Raw genomic sequence first — 26,259 nt, forward strand, 5'->3', positions numbered from 1 at the left:
AGGTCATTGGACTCATCCACCGCCAAACCACAACAACGCGACGGTCGGAGGAGGAGCGTCTTATCTTCCGACTGGGAACCCTCCAACCGCAGGGGATGAACTTGGACTTCACCAGTTTCTTCATCCCCCCTCCCCCCACCTTGTCTCAGCCGAATCCCTCCAGCCCGGCACCGCCTTCCTGACCTGCAGTCTTCTTCTTGACCTCTCCGCCTCCACCCTACTCCGACCTATCACCCTCACCTTGACCTCTTTCCACCTATCACATTTCCAACGCCCCTCCTCCAAGTCCCTCCTCCCTACCTTTTATCTTCTCCTGCTGAACACTCTCTGCTCATTCCTGAAGAAGGGCATGTGCCCGAAACGTCGAATCTTCTGTTCCCTAGATGCTGCCTGACCTGCTGTGCTGTTCCAGCAATAAAGTTTCAGCTTTGATCTCCAGCGTCTGCAGACCTCACTTTCTCCTCTAATGCAATGTTACTGTTCATTTCAAGAAGGCTAGAATACAAGGGCAGGAATGTACTGCTGAGACTGTATAAGGCTTTAGTCAGACCGCATTTGGAATATTGTGAGCAGTTTTGGGCTCCATATCTAAGAAAGGATGCACTGGCCTTGGGGGTGGGCGGCAGAGAAGGTTTCCACGAATGATCCCAGGGATGAAGGATTATGAAGAACTGCTGAGGACTCTGAGTGCGTACTCAATGGAGTTTAGAAGGATGAGTGAGGATCTGTGGGGCAACTTAGAAAATACTGAGAGGCCTGGATGGAGTAGACATGTTTCCACTAGCAGGAGAGACAAATATCTGAGGGCACAGCCTCAGAGTGAAGGCATGACCCTTTAGAACTTCGATGTGGAGGTATTTCTTAAGCTATAGGTTGGTTAATCTGTGGAACACATTGCTACAGAAGGCTGTGGATTTAGTCATTTAGTGTATTTAAGACAGGGATAGGCAAGTTCTTGGTTGGTAAATGGATCAAAGGTTAAAGGGAGAAGGCAGAGGAATGGAGTTGAGAGATATATCAGCCATGATTGAATGGTGGAGCAGACCTAATGAGTCAAATGGCCTAAATCTGCTTCTATACTTTACAATCTAGTGGACTTTATGGTCCAGAACCATGGAAAAGATTTTAAAAAGCTGTCCTGGACCTCCATGCTTTTCTTGGTATCCTCAAAATCAATAATTTATCATCAAAAAGGGTCCCTTAAAATGTGAGGGGCCAGGTTTGAATCCCTGGGGAGGGGACAGCAGTTGGGGACATGTGGCAGACTTCATGCTCAGACACAATGTCATATTCCCCTCAAAGTTCACTTTCCAGACATTTACATTAGCTATTGGCTAGGGCAGAATTATTTCAGGATGCCAAAGAGGCCTAATGTCCTGTCATGTATCTGGGTGTAAGGTAACTACCTCAACAACATACCTCTGATACAGTCAAGAACAGAGTCTCTTGTTCAAATGAGCGGCAGAAACACTGAAGTGCTTTGTGTGAAAGTGTATTTCCAGCTGATATAGGATCATGCCACACATAGGATCATGCCACACATAGGTAGATACAGGTAAGGAGTAGAAATGCCTGTGCTAGACACTAATGTTTTTGTTAGTCTGCTATATTTCTTTTCAGGTAATGATTGAGCTGTGCTGTGAGATGGAAATGCAAACATCTTCCTTCAAACATCCTGTACAGAAATTACTTTGACTCTGACTCTTTGCTGATTGGGAATGGGAGGGGAGTTCAAGAAAGATTGATGATATGCATAAACTATGGGCTTTTGTGAGTTGTCTTTCTGCAATATTGGTACAATTTTAAGAAATTCTATAAAATGTCAGGATGACAAAGATTACTAGGGATAGCTTTGACACCTCTTTTCAAAGTATTTAATTTCAATCAGGATTGACTTTGTTCACTGTGACACATAAAGTCACATATGCTATGGCTGACTGAGCTTCACTCGTTTTGAGCATTAAGCTTTGGTTTGTCTTTCTAATTGACTCCTTGGTCCTGGACCTGCTTCAGTTTGTTGCCACGCTTTGTGAATACAAGTTCTTTCCTTTCCAACTTCTTTGGTTTTCTGCGCTGCTCAGATTGTTGAGGAATTGTTGGCCTCAATTGTTATCCTTTCTTTTATTCTTTCATGGATTCTGTGGATCTCTGGTAAAGTAAACATTTGTTGCCCATCCTTAGTTGTACTTAAGGTCAGAACTGGAGTACTGCCATATAGTAATAGTGAGGCAAAGATTTTCTTTATGCAGTGAAACTGTAAAAATGTTAATTTAGAATACCAAGGAACTCCACACTCCCACACCATTTCTCTTGTTCCGTGTTATTGATGTTAATATTTGATGATCTGCTTTCTCTGTCAATTCCAGATTTATATATAGTGTCTTGAAAGTCTACAGAACAAGAGTAATTTTTCATATAGAAACTCTGACCACAGATTCTTCAATGCTGTGTATTGTATTTTAAAAATATTTTGTTATTAGAAAGTGAAAATACCTTAGAAGTAAGTTGTATAGATTTTGCGTAGACTGTTCATCCCAAAAGCTTCATGCTGTTCCACACAGTATTTCCATGATACTTCCTTTCCTTATTACACATCCTTATATTCCTTTTTATAGAGTATTTGTTTAGCTCACTCTGGTCTCAATTACTCCTTGTAATACAAGTTCCACATTCTTATCACATTTTGTGTAAAAGAATTGCTCATGAATTCTTGATTGAGCTGTTATAGTGACTATCCCACATTTATCCTCTCTAGTTTTGGCATCCCCCTTGAAGTGAAATCAACTTTTCTAATCATAACCAATCAGAATTTGAAAGACCTTTACTAGGTTACCTCTCAATGTTCCCTTTTCCAGACTTTAGTGCTGATAGCCCAGTCAGCTCACAGAATGGATTGTGCATTCAAATTTCCCTCCAAGATTTGAACCCATATCCCAGGCTGATGTTGCCATCCAGCACTGAAGGAATATTATGTTGTCAAGATTTGCAGAACTATGTTCATTCCTGTTCAGCCTATTTCACTGGGTGTGCAAGATCTCTCATGGTATCTAAATGTAACTCTGGCCTGTTTTCCAGCTTCTAATGTTATTAAATTGCTCTTTTATCCCATTTTATTTTGGGGAATCTTGCTGTATACAAATTGGTTGCTAGTACTAGTTACTCAATAGCTGCCCTTTAAAATAGTGCAATGTGTGTACTGTTATTTGAGGTTTATTTTGAGATGTGGTACATTGTTGTCTCAATATATTTCTGTCCTGTTTTATATTCACACAAATGATATGGAAGCCAAGGTTTGTGTTTGATTCCCAAAGTTGGTCCACCACATGACCGTGCAGGAGATCGATTATGGTATGTGGGAACTAAAGGGATACATCAGGAATCTCAGTCACATATTTCCATTCAGGGCTCAACCAGAAGTGGAAAAGTCCTCCTGCTCCTACTTTATTATGTTTCTTTGAATCCCACCTGTACAACTCTCGGATTCCAAGGACAATTGTAATATACTTAACCAATTGCAGATCAGGGAACGAATCTGGGAGTTTCTCTTTGTGACCCAAGTGCACATGGATGCCATCAAATGAAGCTCTATTCTGCATTCAAAGTGGCAATGGTTTGTTCACCTTGAAGTAATTCCTTGACGTACAACTCTTATCCAAATTTTAAAAGTTTTGAGTTTCTAATAGAGGTGTGTTCTATCTCCCTTAAGCAACCTCAGATATGAAGTTAGTGAAGTTGAGATTACTGCACATCCTCCCACCTTTGTGAAGCACAAGCAGTGTTTTAATAAAACTGAGTGCTTTGCTCAGGGAGTAGAGTCAATCACACTGGTATGGGACTGGAGTCACAAATAGGGCTCACCTGGTAGAGAGAACCATGAAGGTGAGCCATACCCTTTAGCTCTGAATGTGAGTTTAATGCAGTGCATCAATTTCTCAAGACCTCAAGAGACATTAAAAAAAATGCAGGTTACAACTTTTGTAAATGACACTCAGTTATCTTTCAATAAGTTCAAAAGCATCGAGACAATGGCATGAGAATAACAAAAGAGTGGGTTTTTGAAACAGAAAAGGGAAAGGAAAAGTGTGATAACAATAATAAAGATGAACTTCTGCATAGATTTCATGTAGACAGATGCAGTACAGGTATGCCCTGGAGGGGTTAGGACCTTTGTGAGGTGCATAGCTCTCAAACCTGTTTCATTCAAGCCTGACAGGAAGCTGGTGGGTGTAAGTGGAGCTGAGCTGCGTGCTTGCATGTCGGTGCGAGACACTCAACAGCTGGACGAACACGTCAACCGTGGTTTTGCTGATAAAATCGCAGCTGTGAAAAGGTGGGGACTGAGCTGAGTCCAGCGGCAGGTGAGTGGGTGGCAACTAACGGGCTACAGGATGCCACAGAAATCAGATATTTTCCTCCCTGCAGCTGCTGCACCCAGCTAACACTCCATCGAATAAAACATGGCACTTCCTGTTATTCTCAAACAGCTTTCTAATACAAGCTCACTTCCTCAAACGTTCCACAGCAGACCCTAACTATTTCTCAGAGCACAGCATCGTTTCATCCAGGGGATTCCCTTTGACAACAATGAATTGCCAATTGCATAAAATATATGCTGACAGACCATTCAGCCCGACTGGTCCACGCTGGTGTTCCGGCCCCACAGAAGCCTCTTCTCACCCCTATTCCCACATCATATTCACACAACTTTCTACTCCTTTCTCTTCAATATATTTATCTTACTTTTACTTAAATGCATCAATGTGGCTCCATGACGTCGTTCCACATTTTAACCACTCTCTGAGTGAGAAGATTCCTCATGAATTCCCAACTGGATTTATAAGTGATTGTCCTACTTTCATGGCTCTGAGTTTGGACCCATCTTCCCTACATCAAAGAACAAGCATTGAACAAGTAATTTGTGTTGAAAGAAGCATTGGATACTACCACACAGTCTCACTGTGTTCACTTATCCCCATCTTGTGGATGTTTTTACATTTCTTTGTAAATTGAAAATATATCATTATGAATTTGTTTACTGTCTTGTGAACACAATACTTTCTAGCAGAGTGGTGAGTGATTAGGAGTGAGAACACTGGCTGATTTTACATCTCCCTTAACTTTATATTGCCACAGTCAATTAAACACTGTGAACAAGCTTAACATGACCAGCTCCTGAACGTAACACAGTGCTATGTTGTAACTCATTGGACCTCAAACAGTCCTGGTAGAAGAGATTATCTCTGGTACTCCCAGCATATAATCATAGCTGGCAGGAGTTACCAGTAACCAAAATCACTGATGTGGTCTAAGCCTGGCTGATAGCTGCTTGGCATTGATCCTTAACATCAATGACACTTGCTACCATAGCAACACAAGATAGTCTAATTGGGAAGATACTACTCTGGCCTATGATGATGTCTAGGAGAAAGTGAGGACTGCAGATGCTGGAGACCAGAGTTGAAAAATGTGGTGCTGGAGAAACACAGCAGGCCAGGCAGCATCCGAAGAGCAAGAGAATCGACGTTTCGGGCATAAGCCCTTCTTCAGGAATGTTGATGACTTGTTTCTTTTTCTGGAATGGTGCCATATTCAATAAAGATAAATAATTTGCATTTACATGTCAACTTTTATGAACTTAGACTTTCTGAAAGTGCATTACAATCAATTAATCTCTTTTTGAGGTGTAGCCACTGTTGGATCATGGAAACACTGCAACCAATAACAATACAGCTCCCTCATTAACAATACAGTTTTGGTCAGATATCCTATATTAGTGATTTTGGTTGGGAGATTAATATTAGACAGGCACTGAGGTTGACCATGGAGATATGCTAAGCTTAATTTTAACATCGTAAGCAAAGGTTTGTATTGCACTGGGTATCAGTGCACTGCTCCTCCGATGCTGCCTGAACTGCTGTGCTTTTCCAGCACCACTCTAATCCAGAATCTGGTTTCCAGCATCTGCAGGCGTTGTTTTTACCTTGCACTGGGTATCAGCCTAGATAGACAGCACAGTGGCTCAGTGGTTAGCATTGCTGCCTCACAGCACCAGGGACCCAGGTTTGATTCCCGCCTCGGGTGACTGACTGTGTGGAGTTTGCACATTTCCCTGTGTCTGCGTGGGTTTCTTCTGCGTGCTCTGATTTTCTCCCACAATCCAGAGATGTGCGGGCCAGGTGAATTGGTCATGCTCACTTGCCCATAATGTTAGGTGCATTAGTCATGGGTAAATAAGGGGAAGGAATCTGGGTGGATTACTCTTCAGGGGGTCAGTATGGACTTGTTGGGCCAAAATTCCTGTTTCCATACTTTAGGGAATCTAATCTATTTTCTGCTCAGGGCTGTACAGTGGGACTTGAATCCACATCCTTCTGACTAAGAGACAAGAACAAATCAAGCTGAGCTACAGTTAACAAATTCATACCAATATTCCATTTGGCACTCTTTTACCTATTATCCCTAAGCACTGATTTCCCAATCTCAAGCCTCAATATTTTGAAACCTTCAAATAACCATTCACCTTGAACCATAGCCTTACTGTACCATGGAAATGAGTTAAGTGAGTGCCCAGTATTCGCAATCATCACTAAAATATTTTGAGATTCATTCTATCTTTAAGGAGGGTTGCAGAGCTGCTTTGCAGAGACATAAGTTGAGAATTATACCCAGGAGCGAGTCACAGATGCTAGCTCAAGTTTGCTGTGGAGTTAGACACCATCTGCTACTAAACAGGCAGCATTAGTATGTACCAGAGTTGCCCTGTCTCTCAGTATGAGCTGGCATAAGCAGCTATTTGCTTATAATTATCAAATGTTTACTTCCAAGCAAATAACACTCTCATTTTCACTTTCTGTGGCTTTCCAAATTTGGTACTCTGCTTTTTAAGTTATTTTTATAAAAGCAAGTAAGTGGACATCAGAATCCAGCTGATATAAACTACGCATCTTTCTCCCAAGGACAGACATTTCCACTCAGTATTTTCACTTCCTCTTCTGAAGATGTGCTGATTCTTTTTATATAAACAGAAAGAGGTCGTCTGGCTCTGTGAGCCTGTTCCACCATTCAGCCAGATTATGGCTGATCACTATTTTTTAGTTTAGAAATCCTACATTGTGGAAGCAGCCCTTTGGCCCAACAAGTCCACACTGACCCTCCAAAGAGTAACCCACCCAAACCCATTCCCCTGTATTTACCCCTGACTACTGCACCTAACCTACCTATTCCCAAACACTATGGGCAATTTAGCATGGTCAATTCACCTAACCTGCACATCTTTGGATTATGGGAGGAAACCAGAGCACCCGGAGGAAACCGACTCAGACACAGGGAGAGTGTGCAAACTCCACACAGACAGTCGCCCAAGGTTGGTATTTAACCTGGGCCCCTGGTGCTGTGAGGCAGCAGTGCTAACCACTGAGCCACCATGCCACCCTAACCTCATCTCTATTTACCTTTGTTTCATATCCCTTGATGCATTTCAGTTCTTGATTTTTAAAAAAAGTGCAGAGCATTGACAGTCTTTACAGGGAGAATTCCAGAGTTTCGCTGCTTTATGTTTGGAATAATTCTTCCTGATTTCATTCCAAAAATGACCTGGCTCCAAATTCATGCTTATGTCTCTTTATGCTGTACTGCTCACCAAAGGAAATGCCTTCTTTGTATCAATCCACTTATCTTTCATCAATCTTAAATACCTCAATTAGGTCACTCCTCAATCTTCTAAACCTTCGGGTACACATGCCAACTTTCCTCACAGAATTCAATCTTTTTTTAATTTTTGGTCCAATGTGTTGAGCAAATTATTATATAAAAGATAAAGAACAAAGAGCAACTTTTATTTGTAAAGCTCTCTTTGATTGGTAAATCAGCACTTGGTAGCAAATTGTGAAACAAAATTTCACACAAAGCCACATAAGGAGACATGGGGTAGGTGACCAAAAGCTCAGTTAGAGAGGTCACTTTTAGCAAGCTCAGCTCCTTCATCGGGTAACTAGTGGGGCAGAATCATAAGACACAGAATTTATAGTAAAAGATCTTTTGCTATAAATTCTGTGTCCAATGATCTTGCCCCACTAGTTACCCAATGAAGGAGCAGCGCTCTGAAAGCTAGTACTTCCAAATAAACCTATTGGACTATAACCTCGTGTTGTGTGATTTTTAACTTTGACCACCCCAGCCCAAAACCAGTTCCTTCACATCAAGTCCAAAGATATGTAGATTAGTTGGATTAGCCATGCTAAATTGCCCACAGTGTGTAGGCTAGGTGGGTTAGCCATGGGAAATGCAGGGTTATAGGGTAGGGGAGTATGTCTGGGAGGGATATTCTTCAAAGGGTCAGTGTGAACTTGATGGGTTGAATGGCCTGCTTTCACACCACAGGGATTCTATGATTCTTAAAAGATCAGAGAAAGGGTGAAGTTGACTGGAATGAAATAACTTTCTCTGATATGACAGAGAGATGAGTTCAGCTGCAGGTGTCTTTTGGAGCTGGTAGCCCAAAGGTCAATGAGATGTTCCCAAATGTTCAACTCCCTGCAAAGTTCATCCTCAACTGTGCAACATTTTTCAAAATTGCGTGCAAAGTTGAGCTTTTTTCAGCAACTGACACTATTTCCGTTTTTGAAATTAAAATCACTGATAAAGATTAAAATAGACCCACAAGCAAGGAAGTGTCGCTCAGGGGGAGATGAAATACAAGCGGTTTGATTCCCATCTTAGTTGGAGAGGTAAAGGCAGACAAGCCAGAAACAACTTTATTCACTAACAAGATTCCAGTAGAAAAGGATATGTCAGCTATTGGAAAGATTCAGAAGAGTGCAATCAGAAAAATTCATAGGTCTGTAATGTGTGATCAATATAAATATATTGGGCACATTTTTAATGGAACAGAATGTTTCTAAAGCAATTAGATATTGCGATCAACTTTTTAACCTTATCTGGAATCTTAGACATAGAGCTCCTGGCCTGTGCTTGCAGAGCACAGACTTGATACGATCTGTAAATGCAATATTTTAGTGATTGAATAGTCAGTTTACGAAACAGACTCCCTTGGGAGGTGGTGAAAACAGTTACAATCATCTCCTCAATGCCATTTTCTCTCACTGTCTCCAAATCCCTCAATGTCATAAGTCTCTGGAAACCTGTTGATTTCTGTCTTGACAATGCTGAACGATTCCACAGCCCTTATGGGTAGAGAACTTCAACAATTCACCACCCTCTGAGTGAAGACATTGTTGTTAATTCTGTCTTAAATGGCCTGCTTCATATCTTGAGATGATGTAACCTTTTCTGAAGCCACCAGCCAAGGAAATATCCTGTCTGTATCCAACCTGTCATGCCAGATTCAAACTTTCGACATTTTAGTGAGAGCATCTTCTCATTCTTGAAAATTCTAGACCCAGATTTTTGCATCTCTCCTCATAAGACAATTTCGTATTCATTTATCAAAATATAAATTAGATAGATTTCTGTCAGAAAATAACATTTTGGGATACAGTGCATGAGTAATTTGAGACTGATTTCTGGTAACTGTAACACGTTTGGGAGGAACTGCAGTTTTATGCTTATGGTTCACAAAGCCTTCCAGCACTGGTGTTCTCATCACCTCATGTCTTGGCCTTTTGTAGATTATTTGTGTTATGTTAGTTTCTGAGTAGTTGCGATGTAGTGATGCCACTACATTTCTGTTCCAAGTATATAAGCCTGTCTAATTATCAGTGATACAGGATAGACCCTTAGTGAGTCTTATCAAGAAGTGACACTTGTCTTACATAACATGAGACAATTTATTACATGATGCAGTGGATACAATTTGCATCAACTAGTTAGACATAACTACTTAAGACCATCAAAAGCCAGAGATGACATGTCTCAATTGGGAATTCTTGTGCAAGGCTTTTTTAAATTCACACATGGGATATGGGCACTGGTAGTTAGATCAGCATTTATTGCATATCCCTATTTGCCCTGGAGAAGTTGATGGTGAGTTTCCTTCTTGAATTACAGCAATCCTTGGGATGTAGGGACACTCAAAATACTGTTTGAAAAAAAATTAGAGGATTTTGACACAACATCAGTGAAGGAACAGGGGTATAGTACTAAATCAAAGTGGTTTGTGACTTGGAAAGAAACTTGCAAATGGTGATGTTCCCAAGCATTTGCTGCCCATGTCCTTCTAGATGATAGAGATTGTGAATTTGAAAGGTGCCACCAAAGGAGAATTGCTGCAGAGCATTTCGTAACTTGCATGCACAGTTTCTACTGTGTCAGTGGTGGAAGAGAGTGAATGTTGAAAGTGCCAATCAAAGTAGCTGGATGGTGTCAAGCTTCTTGAGTGTTGTTGGAGCTGCCCTCCTCTGGGAGAGTATTCCATCACACTCCTGCTTTATGCCCTATGGAATGGTTGACATAAAATGGGCAGACAGAAGATAAATTACTATCCTCTGAACTGCACATAGAGCCATTGCATTTATATTGCTGTCCAGCTGAGTTTCTGGTTAATGATAAACTGGAGAATGTTGATAGTGGAGGACTTAGCAATAGTAATACAAGTGAGCATCAAGGAACGGCTGTTATATTTTCTTATGTTGGTGATGCTTAGCTCCTGTGCAGCATGAATGTTATTTGTCACTTGTCTACGCCTGATATGGAATGGGATCTTTTACCTTCACCTGAGTGGACTGACGGGAGCTTGGCTTCATGTACATCTGAAAGATAATTCTTCTGACAGTGAACTTTCAGCATAATTTGAACACAGTCTCCCTAGCTCAAACGGGAGAATGCTACATAGATATTTCTAAATAACCTGTTCAGATGTGTTGTGACATGCAGCTGGACTTGAACTCAGGTCTCCTGGCTAGGAGGTAGTGATATCATCATTGCACCACAAGAAACTTTAGAATGTTACATATTGAGCCGCAGCTAAACCCATATACCTGAAGGATCTTAGAAACTTTTACTATATCTTGGACATACTTTCCGCTATTCCCTCTGTCCAAATTCACCATCATGTCAACTCTACATGAAGCATAGGAACATGGGAACAGGAGTAGTCCATTCAGCGCTTCAAGCCTACTCCACAATTTAATGAGATCATGACTGATCTGTGGGCTAACTGCATATACCTGCAGTTTTCACCTGGGAGCAATGGCACAGCTTGGTGATCAGGAGCAGATAACCTCTCTAACTCATGATTTTGCCACAGCTGGGCTTCAACTATGATCAACCAACTCAGCACAGACCTAATGCAAATCTTCTTGGCTGCATAGTTCTGTGTCAGTTTCTGGCCACTCTGTTAAGTTGAGTTCATTGAGTTCCCATTAAAGAAAAGATGATTGCCTTGCTCATAAACTTTGGAGTCAGCAGAGGACACCAGTCACCAAATCTCATTCCATTCTTTTCTGGATGTGGCCACTAGGAGATGCTGACAAGCAGTTTATAAAGTGAACCTTTTACAAAGTTCCTCCCCCATGCATCTACAATCTCACAGGTGATTAATCCATACTTGTCAGCCTTTTATGCCACCACATGAGTAACATCACCATGCCTGCACAGAACCTTAAACACGTTGTTTCCAGGATCACTTTCTTTTGCAATTAAGTTTAAAACATCCGATATATTTATAGCAAAGTACTCCTAAAAATACTGACATACTTTCAGGACTCCCTGCTGACACATTCCCAGCAAAGATAGATGGATCCAAAACGTTCCCATCTAAATATGGAAACACTGTTGGTTTATGGTACATTTGACAACTATCGCCTCGCAAATTCCTCCTGGTGACTGCCAGATTTTTGAGACTTGCAAATACCAGGACTGTTCATCAGGAGTTTGCCATTCCTTCTTCAAGCTGCTTTTAATTCCTACTCAGCCGAGTCAGGGTCGGTTCTCTTATTTTCAGATTAACTCTTGTTTTGTTTTGCCAGCTATCTCTCCCTTCATTGCTGCAATATTTATTTTCTAAACATATTACCATCAGTCTCTACCCAGTTATCTTTTAATGAAGGTACAGCCGGTTGTACTAGTTGGTTATCAGCTCTGACTCAACTCAGTAGGATTGTATGTCCCTGAAACATCCAGCTGCATTAACTATATATCCTGTAGCAGTTATTATTTCAAAGCAATCTAACATATCCTTCATTCTTCTCAGTTCATTCCTAGCCCATCATTATAATTTTTTCGCATTGCCGGTTTCCTCTCCAGTGGCATTCACCCATGCCAGCTAGAATTCGACAGAAATCTGTCACTTTCTAGGAGTGGATCCAAATTCCCATGCCCCACATGTAAAACTTGCAAAAAATGTAAAGATACCCCGTTATGATTAAATGCAGCACGGAAACAGGCAATTCAAGCCAACTAATTCTTGTCAGTGTTTATACTGCAATCAAACCTCCTTCCATTTTTCCTCACCTAAATCTGACAGCATTGCCCTTTGTTGTCTTCTCCCTTGTGTGTTTATCTAGTTTCCCTTTGAATGCATCCGTTCTATCCGCCTCATGAATTCCACATTTTCCCCACTCTCTGGTGAAAAAGGTTCCTTCTGAATTCCCTATTTGATTTCTTGGTGACTATCGGGGGGCACGGTGGCTCAGTGGTTAGCACTGCAGCCTCACAGTGCCAAGGACTCAACTTGGGCAACTGTCTGTGTGGAGTTTGCACATTCTCCCCGTGCCTGCGTGGGTTTCCGCTGGGTGCTCCGGTTTCCTCCCACAATCCAAAGATGTGCAGGTCAGGTGAATTGACCACGCTCAATTGCCCATAGTGTTAGATGCTTTAGTCTGGGGTAAATGTAGGGTAGGGGAAAGAGTCTGGGTGGGTTATTCTTCGGAGGGTCAGTGTGGACTTCTTGGGCCATAGGGCCTGTTTCCATACTGTAGGGAATATAATCTAATCATATTGATGACACCTAAAAGATAAAAGAAAATGTTACTTTTGTGTTTACTCTATCAAAAACTTAATAATTTTAAATATCTGTTGGGTTATCCCTAGGCATCTAATTCTCAAGGAAAGAGAGACCCACTCTGTTCATCCCATATTGGTATTAGAATGTCTCATCTCTGATATCATCCTTGTAAAGTTATCTTCCACTCTCTTTGGTAGCTGGTTTTAATGTTTTTTTCTAAAATTGCGCCCAGAAATGTGATCTCTAAATATTAGCCAATCAAGATTTGATACAAATTTTAACATAATTTCTCTATCCTTCAATTCTGTTCACCTTGAAATAAACCCCAGTTCATTTTTTCTTTTTTTTTAGAAATGGCCTTATTAACCACATGGTGTAAGATTGGCAGTAAGAATATTCCTGCTGTCAAGAGCAAAAAGTCCTGTTTTCCAACTGTGTCTTGAACAGTGAAATAAGATGCTCACTAGTGAGCAGTGAGATGCCTATTTACATGCATTTGCATGCATTAACACCCTCTTATTATATAATCTTGCCTCATTGGTATGCAGTTTCCATTTCTCCCACCCGCCAAATAGAAACTGGATGGTGACATTTCCTGATGGGAAAGTCAGAGGAGCAACCTGTTTATTTTCAGCTTACCAGTTGCTCCTCCAGTCCTCCATCATGGACACCAGGCACCAACATCTCAGGGCATTTAAGCAGCGATCACACACGACACCATCAACCAGATCCTCCAGCTCCCCATTGGCATAGTAGGGTGCCAATTTCCCTTGTCTGACATTGGAATTATGCACAGCAATTATGGGCTGCCACGCTTGACTGGGTGCAGAGCTAAGCATGCGAAGTAAGCCATGTGATTTATATCATTTTTATATTCTTTATTTCAGGGTTTGAATTTTGAACTGGTGGCATGTGCATTTTGGTCTGTGTGAATGAAGAGGTTTAATGATTAACTTAGCGCCCTGCTATGCCAATGGGGAGCTGGAGGACCTGTTTGATGGTGTTGTGTATGATCGCTGCTCAGGTGCCCTGAGATGTTAGTGCCTGATACCTGGTGTCCATTAACTTTATGCAAATATGATACTTTTCAAAAACCAACATGAGACAGAAATTGATAAAGAGGTTGCATTGGGAGAGTTTTACAAATAAATAGCATACACATTGAAGAGCGTTACTTTGCTTTCTGTTTTAAGGATCAGGAGTTTTTTTATTTTGACTGATGTAAATCCCAGAGCTTAAAAAGTTTTTGGTTTAAATTCACAGGGTCCTGGTGGAAGTTAGATGTATGAAACAATTTGAAGAAAGGCTAGATAGTTTGGAACTGTTAGGAAATAGTTTACCTGAGTGTAAAGATTTTAGTTTGCAAGTTCCAGACCAGATGTGTTTGATTAGAATTCTGAAGAGTTATTTGAAGTGAAGAAAGTCTACACTTAGCTGTGTGAATAATCAAGAAAGAGGCTACCAAATTCTCAAGACTGAGAATTGAAAGAAGCAGTTAGGTTAAACCTATAAATGTGATGGAGAAGGAAATTCTTTCCAGTGTTTGAAAACTGCATTGTGTTAGGATAGACAGGATTGGATTTTTACTGTATGCATGTTCCTAAATCATTCAATTCATGTTTCTTTTATTAATTCACATATTATCCATGACGCTGGATAGGCCAGCATTTATTGCTCATCACTAATTGCGCAGAGGACAGTTAAGAGTGAACCACATTACTATGGGTCTGGAGTCACATGTAGGCCAGACCAGGTAAACATGATAGTTTCCTTCCTATAGTGGACATTATATTTCCAACAACCAACAATGGATTCATGGTCATAATTAGACTTTTAATGCCAGATTTATATTGAACTCAGATTCCACCATCTACCAGGCAGGATTCTAACCTGTGTGCCCAAAACATCACCAGGGTCTGATGAAGGGCTTTTTGCAAAGCATCAATTCTCCTGCTTCTCGGATGCTGCCTGACTGGCTGTGCTTTTCCAGCACCACACTCTCAACTCCTTTAGATTAATAGCCTAGCTATAATATCATGAGGCCAACACCTCCCCCATCTCGTTCTACGTAAGTAATTTGGGTTAGCTTGGTTTATTCTATGTTACGTTATTTTTCTTTCAATAACAAACTTGTATTTTATTGTTAACACCAAATATGCAGCATTGTGTGATTGTATTTAAGTGAAAGAACACCTGTTCAAATAAAAAAAAACAAAATATGATCTATCAAGGCTGACTGGGATCTGACTTGCAATAGCATCAGCTGGACTTCAAAGATGATGCCAGTGCCAAGAATCCCTAACCCTAACCCTAACCTTAACCTTAACCCTAACCCTAATCCAAACCCACTCCTAATGCTAATACTAATGCTCAATGCTAACCCTAACCATATCACAGCAATGACTAGTCCTTCTGCCTGAAGTGAGTGGAAGAATATGATGAGCAAGCTGCCATGGAGGTGTGCGGAGAATTTGGGATGATAGTGCGAGCACACCCTCTATGCCTCACGAAAAGCTGTGAAACTTACCAAAATTGATACTTTGCTGATTTCTGTTAAAATATAGCCCTATGCTTCATGTAATGTGTTTAATGGCTGTCATAATATAAAGTGAAAGCTCTTTTCAACAAAGGTAAATGTCAAAAGACAATGGCTCACCCGCCAGTACACTTTGCACAAATGCATTTCTCCAAATATGTCGGGAAACATCTCAAAGAGCTTCGCAACATGTATGGATACCAAGCTACCAAGATCAATAGCCATGACATTAATCAAAAAAGTAGGTTTTAGGAAGCAGGAAGAAGTGATAGGATATGGAAACGTTTCGGATGAATTTCAGAGCTCTGACAGCTGAAGGCGTGGCCACCATGGTGAAGAGATTAAAATGTAGAAGATGCAAGAGTCCAGAATTGGGAAAACACACACACCTTGCAAGGTTGTAAGGCTGGAAGAGGTTACAGAGATAGAGATGGAGTGAGGTGATGGAGTTAGCTAAAAACAAAGTAAGTATTTTAATTTATAGTGGTGTTGGATCAAGAGCCAATATAGGTAAGTCAGTGACCATGTGGGTAAAGACAAATTAGGGAAAATCATGTGGACTGCACAGATAGTTGCCACTTAAATATAGGCTCAGTGAATGACATAATAAACTGTTTCACTAACTCATTTGGATATTTAGCTCACTGCTCTTTACAAAGGTGTGAATGAGGGATGATAGTCTGCTGCTTAATTGCCCTTTCATAAGCTACATCATTCCTACCAAAAGCTTATTATTAAAGTTTGATTGGCAAGGGTTAAATTGGGCTTTGTAGTCCCCACTGGTGTACCCCTCCCCTGGGTGATATCCTTTTTGTCCTTGCAAAGTTGAAATCTGCCCTATCTCTGTTGTGTATTTTGCTGATTATTGATATTAAGGTTATGGCTTCATAGCAGATGGTCATAAATATTCTAAAAGGGTCAAGCTGCATGAATCCATGCAACTATGCTATTAACTGTTTGTCTTCTATGGGTAAGTTTTCAATGCAAAGAACTTTGAATCTGACACACATTCCTTTCACTAGCAAGGCACAGCAAGGACTGTGCAAGGATTCACCGCATCGCTATTCGAAGAACAGAGGTGTTTCCCTCAGGTGTGCTGCCAATATTTCTCAATCAACCGGTACTACTAAAAACAGATAATCTGGTTACTATCACATTGCTGTTTCTGGAAGCTTGCTGCATGCAAATTGGCTGCTGTGTTCCCTACTTTACAAACATGGCCACACTTCAGAACCATTTTTTATTGGCTGTAGAACATTTTGTTACATCTTGAAGTTTTGCAGGGACCTAAGTAAATGCACACCTTTCCTATTGCACTTTGTGAATAGGCAGATTTATATTTTAAAACATGTTTCCTTGCACTTGCACCAATCACTCAACATTTCAACCACCATGTACAAGGTAGAGTTTAATTGTTATAGCACTTGAGCAAGGCTGATATAATCAATGATCAACAATTGACCCCAGGGAGTAGATGTGGCCTGCCATTTCAGTGCAGTGCAGTGGAAAGTAACAAGGGGGAGATAATGGGTTCTCTTGAGGTTGAAGCAGACTAAGTAAAAACAAACTGAATTGTTCATGGAAAGTAAAGACATTGTGGGGAAAACGCAGAGTGGAGCTAATTGCACAGCTGTTTCAAGCAGCCAACATGAAGAGAGGAATGGCCTCCGTCTGTACTGTAAGATACTGATTTCAAGTCTGCTAACTACTTTCGTTGTGAGGCAGCTAGGACATTTGGATCTGCATGTATAGAGTTAAGCAACTCCCTCATTCAGATGCCAGCTACATATTTTCTGCTTACTTTCTCACTGCACTGAAGAAGTTCGGAATCAGGCAGTTTAAAAGTGTGTTACCATCAGTGTATAAAATAGGCGACTAATTGGATCATATTGACACTAATGGTTCACAACTAATTGACTGTCAGTAAATCAATGGGCTGGGATGCCCTTAACCTTCAAACACACTCTAGTGTCTGCACAAACTTTAGTACCTCACCTTATTCTGGATTCACCATGCCCAATGTCCCTTCCCCCATCCCTCTTGGCCCTGCTGGTAATGCCCGCCAAGGGTGACAAAGCAAGCAGTGCAGCTGGTCTGCAAATGACCTCTCTCTCTTTCATTCTCTCTCCTGGGCAGAATAACTTAATGACCTGCTTCATTGTCTCTGGGCAAGCCTACATCGAGCAGAGTGTGTGGAGAGAGCATGCAAGCACAGAGTGCAGCTGTCAGCTGAGGGCCGCGAATGTGAAATAGAACCAGATTTAATAACATTCGTTTTTTTTTAATTGCAGCCTGTGACACATGGGATTAGGCACTAGAGTCTCATCAGAGGCAGGACAGAAATAAAATAAATTACCAAAGTGCAGTGAAATCCCATTCTGACATTACACCCAAAGTACTTCTTTTCTCTTCCCATTGAATTGCACTGTTCTTTCGAGGAACAGCCTGGGCCAGGAATGCTTATAAAATTGTGAGGGAAATGGTTTGTTCCCATATTTAGTATCAAGATAGTTTTTGAAATGAATGTTACTGCAGCCTGCAGGCCTGTCCCCACAAGTACTTGATATATTATCATTGGGTTAATATCAGGGTAATTCTTAAAACTGGAACTGCTGAGAGCATATGTTGAAACCGGCTCTATTTTTATACTAGTTAAAATAAATGTATCATTTCTGGTCAGATTCCATTTATATCTTATGGGATTCCAAGATTTCTGCCAGTAGTGCAGCATTTGTACAGCACATTTTCTGCATAAAAGCACAGTTGCTGATCTTATTTTGCCCCATGACAAGGGTGATGGGCATAAATGGGTGTGAGGTGGGGGGTGTGGGTGGTCACAGTCTTCACAGAAAGGATTTGGCAAACAAATATTGCTACAATATCACCAGCTCATGACTTTTGCATGGCACAAATGACTCATGCTCGAAGCCCAGTAATTGGTATTAAGGTATTATTTTCAGCTCGATGGGCCCTGGTTTAGGGAAAGGAAAATGGAACACTGCTGTTCTGATGTTGCAGCAGACGTATACTGATGGGGAAATGGAGGAGTGCTGCTCTGTATCTAGCTTGTGCACTGCCCTTGGAGTGTTTTTGATGGGATATTCTTGAAAAGTTTTCCTCTATTTTCCCCGAAATAGTGCAGTTGAACAGAGTAGAGAAAACCTTACTCTGCATTTAACCTGTGGTAAATCAGAGTTATTTGATGGGACAGTGTAGAGGGAGCATTACTCTGTACCTAACACTGTATTTGTCCTGAGAATGTTTAATGGTATTCCAGAGGGAGATTACTCAGTGTTTATCATATGCTGTATCTTCCCTGAAAACATTTGTTGCCTGAAATTAAAAGGTTTTCTAACACTTGTTTTTTTAACTCAAAATTCATGTAGAGTATGTCTGCAGTACATGGAGAGAAGGATAAATTCCACTGATGTGATCACAGGGAAACAAACTCAATGTGAAAGGTTCGACTCAGCGTAAACCCTACTCTGGCTCTGAAAGTTAGAAAGTTTCAAACCCAGAGAGTTGTATTCAAGAATCACAGGAGAGTGCTATTCTGTTGGAGGCAACATCCTTTCATAGAAACTTTAAACCAATGCCACCTAAAGTAGACAGAAAAGGACCCTCAGCAATATTCAAAGAATAACTGGTGAGTCCTACTTGGTGTCCTGGGTGAACTGTTATCTCTCAAACAACTGCACTGGAGCCTTGGTTTAAACATGAACAAAGGAGCTTAATTCCAGAGATGAGGTGAGAGTGAGAGTGACTGCCCTTGAAATCAAGGCTGCAATTGACCTTGTGTGGTTTAAGGATCGCCAACAAAACTGGGTCAAAGGGAATTGGGGGGAAAGCCCGCCACCGGTTGGAGTCATACCCAGCATAAAGGAAAGCTGTTGTTGTTGAAACCTCCAAGACATCTTTGCAGGAGTTCCTCAGAATACTGTCCTAGACCCAAACATCTTCAGCTTTTTCATCCATGACCTTCCCTCCCATAAGGTCAGAATTGGGAATGTTCACGAATGATTGCACTATGCTCAGCATCAATCGCAACTCCTCAGATATGGAAGCTGTCCCTGTCCAAATGTAGCAATACCTCAACAATATCTAGGTTTGAGCTGACAAATGGCATTTAATATTAATGCCACACAAGTTCCAGGCAATGACCGTATCCAACAAGACAGAATCTAATCCTTGACCTCTAATAACATTGCCATCACTGAATTGCCCATGATTAATATCCTGGGGATCACTATAGACTAGAACATGATCTGGGCTAGCCATATAAATACAATGGCTAAAACTGCTTGTAGAATTGGCTACAAGAATTGCTGTAGAGCTTGCTACACTATGCAGCATGTCCTTTATTGGTCTTTCTGTTCCAACCTTTTTACCATATGACTGCATTAAGTTCTTCATTAAAGCTTTAAATTATTGTACAGCCATTCTGACATGATTTACTACTTTTAAGCTTCTTCTAAATCTGTTTCTTGGTAATACTGTATCTTTAGGAGAAAGTGAGGACTGCAGATGCTGGAGATCAGAGTCAAGAGTGTGTTGCTGGAAAAACACAGCACATCAGGCATCATCCAAGGAGCAGGAGAAGCCCTGATGAAAGGCTTATGCCTGAATTGTCAACTCTCCTGCTCCTTAGATGCTGCCTGGCCTACTGTGCTTTTCCAACATCACACTCTCAATACTGCATCTCTGTGCTGCTTACTGGGTTTTCACAGTCAGATGCACAAGCATTTTGTTCTACCCAACTTTTCAATGTGAACTGTTGGTTTTCAGCCAGAATAGATCTTCCCACTGAAGTCACTGTTTAATTATTGAGTCCCAATCCTTTTGAACCTTTAACTTTTCCTGATATTTATTCTTCTGCTACTCATTCGCTCGACTTCTTTAAATTTGTTCATTTTGAGATTAGACAAATTCTTTCCAAACCTGTAGCCCTGGTCTAAATTTATTTTCTGGTCCTTTCACTTTTCCTTGCTGCTGTGCCTCATGGAACTCTCTTGTTATTGGGTTTGATGCTACATTATGGGTTTAGTTTCATGACAGACTGGTCAAGGAGAAGACAAAGACAAGAAATATCTTCATGCTGATAAATCTAAGTAACTATTTCCTATATACTAGTATTAAATGTATTAGTATAGTACTACATGACCAATCATAGATATATCAGTTTCTGATTTATAGTAATGTTAGTTAGGGACTAATCTATCTTTGTGTGTTCATGTCTCTGTGTTCATGTTCGTCTTCCAGTGAAGATTTTTGTGGTCTAATGGTGTCCTTCCAGACAGACAGCTAACTCTGCTTGCTCTGTGCAATTTATTTTTAGCTCTATCTCATTTTGGAAATGGGAAGAAAATTCAGAAGTCTGAATTGCAAAGAGACTTGGGAGTTCAAGTCCAGGATTCTTTCAAGGTAAACTTGCAGGTTGAGTCAGTAGTTAGGAAGGCAATGCAATGTTGGCATTTATTTTGAGAGGACTTGAATATAAAATCAGGGATGTACTTCTGAGGCTCTATAAGGCTCTGGTCAGACCACATTTAGAGTATTGTGCACAGTTTTGGACTCCATATCTCAGGAACGATGTACTGGCCCTGGAGCATGTTCAGAGGACATTCACAAGAATGTCCAGGGATGAAAAGCTTAACATATGAGGAACATTTGAGGACTCTTGGTCTATACTCAATTTAGAAGGATGAGGGGGGATCTAATTGAAACTTATAGAAGACTGAATGTCCTGGACAGCGTGGATGTTGGGAAGATATTTCCATTGGTAGGAGAGACTAAGACTCGAAAGCACAGCCTTAGAGTAATGGGAAAACCTTTTGCAAGGGAGATGAGGGGAAGCTTTTTCAGCCACAGAGAGGTGAATCTATGGAATTCTCTGCCACAGAAGGCTGTGGATCCAGGTCATTGAGTATATTTAAGATAGAGATAGATAGGTTCTTGATTGTCAAGAGAATCAAGGGTTATGGGGAGAGAGCTAGAGAATGGGGTTGAGAAATTTATCAGCCATGATTGAATGGCGGAGCAGACTCGATTGGCTGAATAGCCTAATTTCTGCTCCAATGTCTTATGGTCATATGGTCTTTTCACAAGGTTGCTCCAGGTTCCTGAAGCCCTTACTCAACAGGAGCTTAATGTTGATGGTAGGAACTTGGATGCTCTCTGTCACTAATACTTTAACGGGTTATGAGGTGAGAAGAGTTTTTCTGGGTGTTTGGTTTAATTAACAGAAGAGTTCATCGCAGTGTCATAACATTATTGTTAGTCTCTTTGAGACTCCCTTACCTTCCCTATCTGATCTTTGTGATATTTTTCATAAAGTTATTCCCTTCTGCTTCTAGGGTCTCTAGCTTCACCTCCTGGAGATAACTTTAACTTTACCTCCTTTCGATGTCTCCTTAGAACCACCTTTGCTAAGGTCTTTCTATTTCTAAGTGTGGCTGCCTTTTCTTTTTTTTCCTAACTCTATGCATTCCTAAAGTGGTAATTCTTTTAAAGTGGGAAATTCACTTACCATTCTTTTCTCTTTTCTTTTGGGTCTCCTGGATTTCTTCTCCTCAAGGTGAAGTTCAAACATCCACACTGCATTAATGTGGCATTTTCCCAGATGATGACTGCTGCCATCTTGTGGTAGTAGACATCTCCTCTACCAGCATTTAGACATCTCCTCTACCAGCATTTAGTCCTGAGTGCAAACACAGAAATTGCTGGAAAGGTTCATTGGGTCTGACAGCATCTGTGGCGAGAGTTCAGAGTTAACATTTCAGGTCTAATGATCCTTCCTTAGATCTGAGACCTTGGAGCGCAGATTTAAAGCTCCTTGAAAGTGGAGTCGCAGGTCGATAGGATAGTGAAGAAGGCGTTTGGTATACTTTCCTTTATTGGTCAGAGTATTGAGTATAGGAGTTGGGAGGTCATGTTGTGGCTGTACAGGACATTGGTTAGGCCACTGTTGGAATATTGCGTGCAATTCTGGTCTTCCTATCGGAAAGATGTTGTGAAACTTGAAAGGGTTCAGAAAAGTTTTACAAGGATGTTGCGAGGTTTGGAGGATCTGAGCTACAGGGAGAGGCTGAACAGGCTGGGACTGTTTTCCCTGGAGCGTCAGAGGCTGAGGGGTGACCTTATAGAGATTTCCAAAATTATGAGGGGCATGGATAGGATAAATAGGCAAAGTCTTTTGCCTGGGGTCAGGGAGTCCAGAACTAGAGGGCATAGGTTTAGGGTGAGAGGGAAAAGATACAAAAGAGACCTAAGGGGCAACTTTTTCACGCAGAGGGTGGTGCATGTATGGAAAGAGCTGCCAGACAATGTGGTGGAGTCTGGTACAATTGCAACATTTAAGAGGCATTTGGATTGGTATATAAATAGGAAGGGTTTGGAGGGATATGGGTCAGGTGCGGGCAGGTGGGACTAGATTGGATTGGGAAAAGCTGGTCGGCATGGACAGGTTGGACCGAAGGGTCTGTTTCCATACTGTACATCTCTATGACTCTATGATGGTAGCTAAGAAATTGTTGGTTTTACTGCAGAACATAGGATGAGGGGAGGGGGTAAAGAGTAGATGCTAAGTGGAGATAGAGCCCAAAGAGAGAGTGGAACAGTTGGACAGACAAAGGAGTGGATAGTGGTCTGGCTGGGAGGGTGAATAGGTATTAGTGGGGATTGTTAGTGGCTGACAATGTGTTATGACACGGCGATGAACTCTTCTGCTAATTAAACAAAACACCCAGAAAAACCCACCTCAGCCTGTAATCTGTTAAAACATGAGTGACAGAGAACATCCAAATTCCACTATTTAAGGAAAAAATATATCAATTTATTCTTTAACTCTAAAAGTGATCATTAAACAACAACTATTTACAACTCGAAGCCTCTTTCTCTTAAATGTTGTTATCTATCTCACACTTTATAACAATGTACTGTTTCAATAAAAACCAGGATTAAAATTGCATCAACTTAATTTCAAAACCACACAGTGGCTGTCATCGGTGTCTGCCTCCCTCTCATTGAAGATTTTCTTGGGTTGTCTTTGGTCTTTTGCTGCAAAGGTGTTTCAAATGAAAAAGATACCTTTGATCGAGAGTGTTTTGCTGGCAGTTACTCTGTCAATGGCAGTTGGTCTCACTCTCTAACTGTGAAAATGTCTGCGTCTTCATACTCTGTGCATTGGATCGTCTTATTGATTCAATGTTGGCAAAACAATAAATTCAAAATCAATTGGTTTTTAGTATCCTAAGGCATAGTTTAAACTGATTTGTTCAATTCAAATGGTTGTCAAAACAGCAACCAAAGCTCAGGCATTTGTTTCATGGCCAAAAGTTACATATTTTCAATTTTCCAGTACACTCTGAGACAGCTAGTCAGTCACGTGACAGATGCCTGCAATCTTTCAGTGCAAAACAGCTTTCACTCTCTCTTAAAGGTACAGTACACTCCTTCAACTTCATAACAATGGGTTTGTGTGTAATAGCAGACCATATGATAAAAGGCTTGGTGTTTGGGGTAAAGGGTAAGGATACGGGACAGCTCAAGCCCTAAAGTTGTTGAATTCAATATTGAGCCCAGAAGACTGTGGAGTTCCCAAGCAGAAACTGAAGTGCTGTTCTTCCAGCTTGTAGTGAGCATCAATGAAGAATTGTAGCAAGCCTGAGACAGAGGTGCTGGCCAGGGAACATTGTGGTGTGCTGAAGTGGCAGGCAACTGGATGCTCGGGGTCATTTTTGCGGACAGAATGTGATTTGCAAAGTGGTCACCCGGTCTACTCTTCATTTCCCCAGTGTAGAGGAGACCACATTATGAGCAGTGAATGCAGTAGATTAGATTTTGAGAAGTGCAGGTAAAGTGCTGCTTCACATAGAAGGTGTGTTTGGGCCATTGGATACTGAGGATGGAGGAAGTAAACAAACAGATATTACAGCTTCTGTGGTTGCAGGGGAATGTGTTGTGGGGCTGTGGGGGTTGGGATTGGGGTGTGAGAGTGGTGGCTAGGGGCTGGTGGTAGTGAAGGAAAAGTGGGCCAATGTGTCCCTGAGGGAATGGTCCCTTTAGAAAGTGGAAAAGGGAGGAGGGGGAATATGTGTCTGGTGGTGGCATTCTGTTGGAACTGATGGAAATAATGGCTAATGATCCTCAAGCTGTGGATGCAGGTGGGATGGTCGGTGAGGACAAGGGGGACCCAATCGCTGTTGTGGGAGGGAAGAGAGGGGGTAAGAGCCCAAGTGATGGGTTGGACCCGGCTGAGCACCCTGTCAACCACAGTTTTGGGGACACTTCGAATGAGGAATATATCTTGGGACTTTCTAGTGATGACTTATAGAGGTTATGCAATGGTTAGCTCCCCTCAGGAATAGGTCTTTGTATCCTATAGGACAGAGCTTATTACACAATGTCAATTAACGTTTTCAGCTATTAATTGCCTTAGACAACAATCCACTGCTCCTTTTTGCATAACTGATACACACACACACACACACACACGCACACACACACCCTGACACAAAGTAGCGGATTCTGATGGAACTTCGGAATATAAATTTCGATCAAAGTCAGATAAATAAAAAGTAACTGGTAGGGTGCAAATCCTCAATTCTGTGGCTACAAAAAGTGAATTCCTTGATTTTTATTTGATCGAATGGATTAGTGTCACACTGTGTTTGTTCTGGAACATTCCCGAATGTTTAAACAGCTGCTTCATAATAATGTGTTTCCCTTGTGAAAAGAAATGTGCAATAATGAAATTCCTGAGGGTTTTGCAGATATTTATATCACTTATCCGATAACACTATACTAGGGCTAAATCTTTTGACTTAGAAAGGAAGGTTGCATAGACTGGGCTTGTATCTCCTCGATTTTAGGAGAATAACGGGTGATCTAATTGAGGTGTTAAATATGGTTATCAGAGTTGATAATGCGGATGCAGATAAATTATTGATTTTAACGGATTGTAACCAGAATATCCTGACATAACCACAACATTGAACATGGTAGTGAAAATATGAACTGAAAATGTGTTGCTGGAACAGCGCAGCAGGTCAGGCAGCATCCAGGGAACAGGAGAATCGACGTTTCGGGCATAAGCCCTTCTTCAGGAAGCTGTTGAGGTTAGCCATTGATGGAAAAGTTTAAAATTGCAGTCTAATAAATCTTTGTTAGACAAGAGTATTAAGGATTATGGTACCAAGGCAAAATGTTAGGAGTTCAGATGAAGAGCAGCCACAATCTAATTAAATGATAGAACAGGCTTCAGGAGCTGAATGGCCTCCCCCTATAGCTATGATGAAAACATGGATGGTGAATTTTATAAATTCACTTTGAGATGCAGGTATCGCTGGCCAGCCAGCATGTATTGTCTGTTCCTAGCTGCCATTGAGAAGGTGGTAATGAGCTGCCTTCTGGAACTGCTGCTCTCGTCTGATGTCAGTACACCCACTAAGCCATGAGGGAAGAAATTCTAGGATTTTGACCCAGTGACAATGAAGGAACAGCAATATAGTTCCAAATCAGGATGGTGAGTGGATTTGAGGGGAACTTTAGTGGTGTTCCCATGGAGAAATGTTACCGCTGACCACAGCTCGTTAGAGTTCACTCTGAAATAAGTTTGCTCTGCATGTCTCTAATATCCCCTCTCTCTGCATGGCATAAAATAATCCTTAACTCACACTAAGCTGGTACTTTAAGATCATCACAATGATTCAGTGGGCATAGTCATTGGCATAGTCATAGAGATGTACAGCATGGAAACAGACCCTTCAGTCCAACCCATCCATGCCGACCAGATACCCCAACTCAATCTAGTCCCACCAGCCAG

At 41.2% G+C, this 26,259-nt stretch overlaps 1 long non-coding RNA gene across 2 annotated transcripts in view; it reads right to left on the reverse strand.

The window, feature by feature from the left end:
* LOC148142154 (uncharacterized) overlaps positions 1–26,259 on the reverse strand; it is a 76,796-nt gene that overhangs the window by 11,766 nt on the left and 38,771 nt on the right. For both annotated transcript variants that reach the window (XR_015752205.1, XR_015752204.1), the window contains exon 2: positions 21,964–22,134. This is a non-coding gene — a long non-coding RNA (uncharacterized LOC148142154). The remainder of the gene's footprint in view (positions 1–21,963; positions 22,135–26,259) is intronic.

This window comes from Chiloscyllium plagiosum, unplaced genomic scaffold (assembly GCF_037043375.1).
Source record: "Chiloscyllium plagiosum isolate Xiang-an unplaced genomic scaffold, Cpla_swu_hap1 HiC_scaffold_30, whole genome shotgun sequence".
NCBI lineage: Eukaryota > Metazoa > Chordata > Chondrichthyes > Orectolobiformes > Hemiscylliidae > Chiloscyllium > Chiloscyllium plagiosum.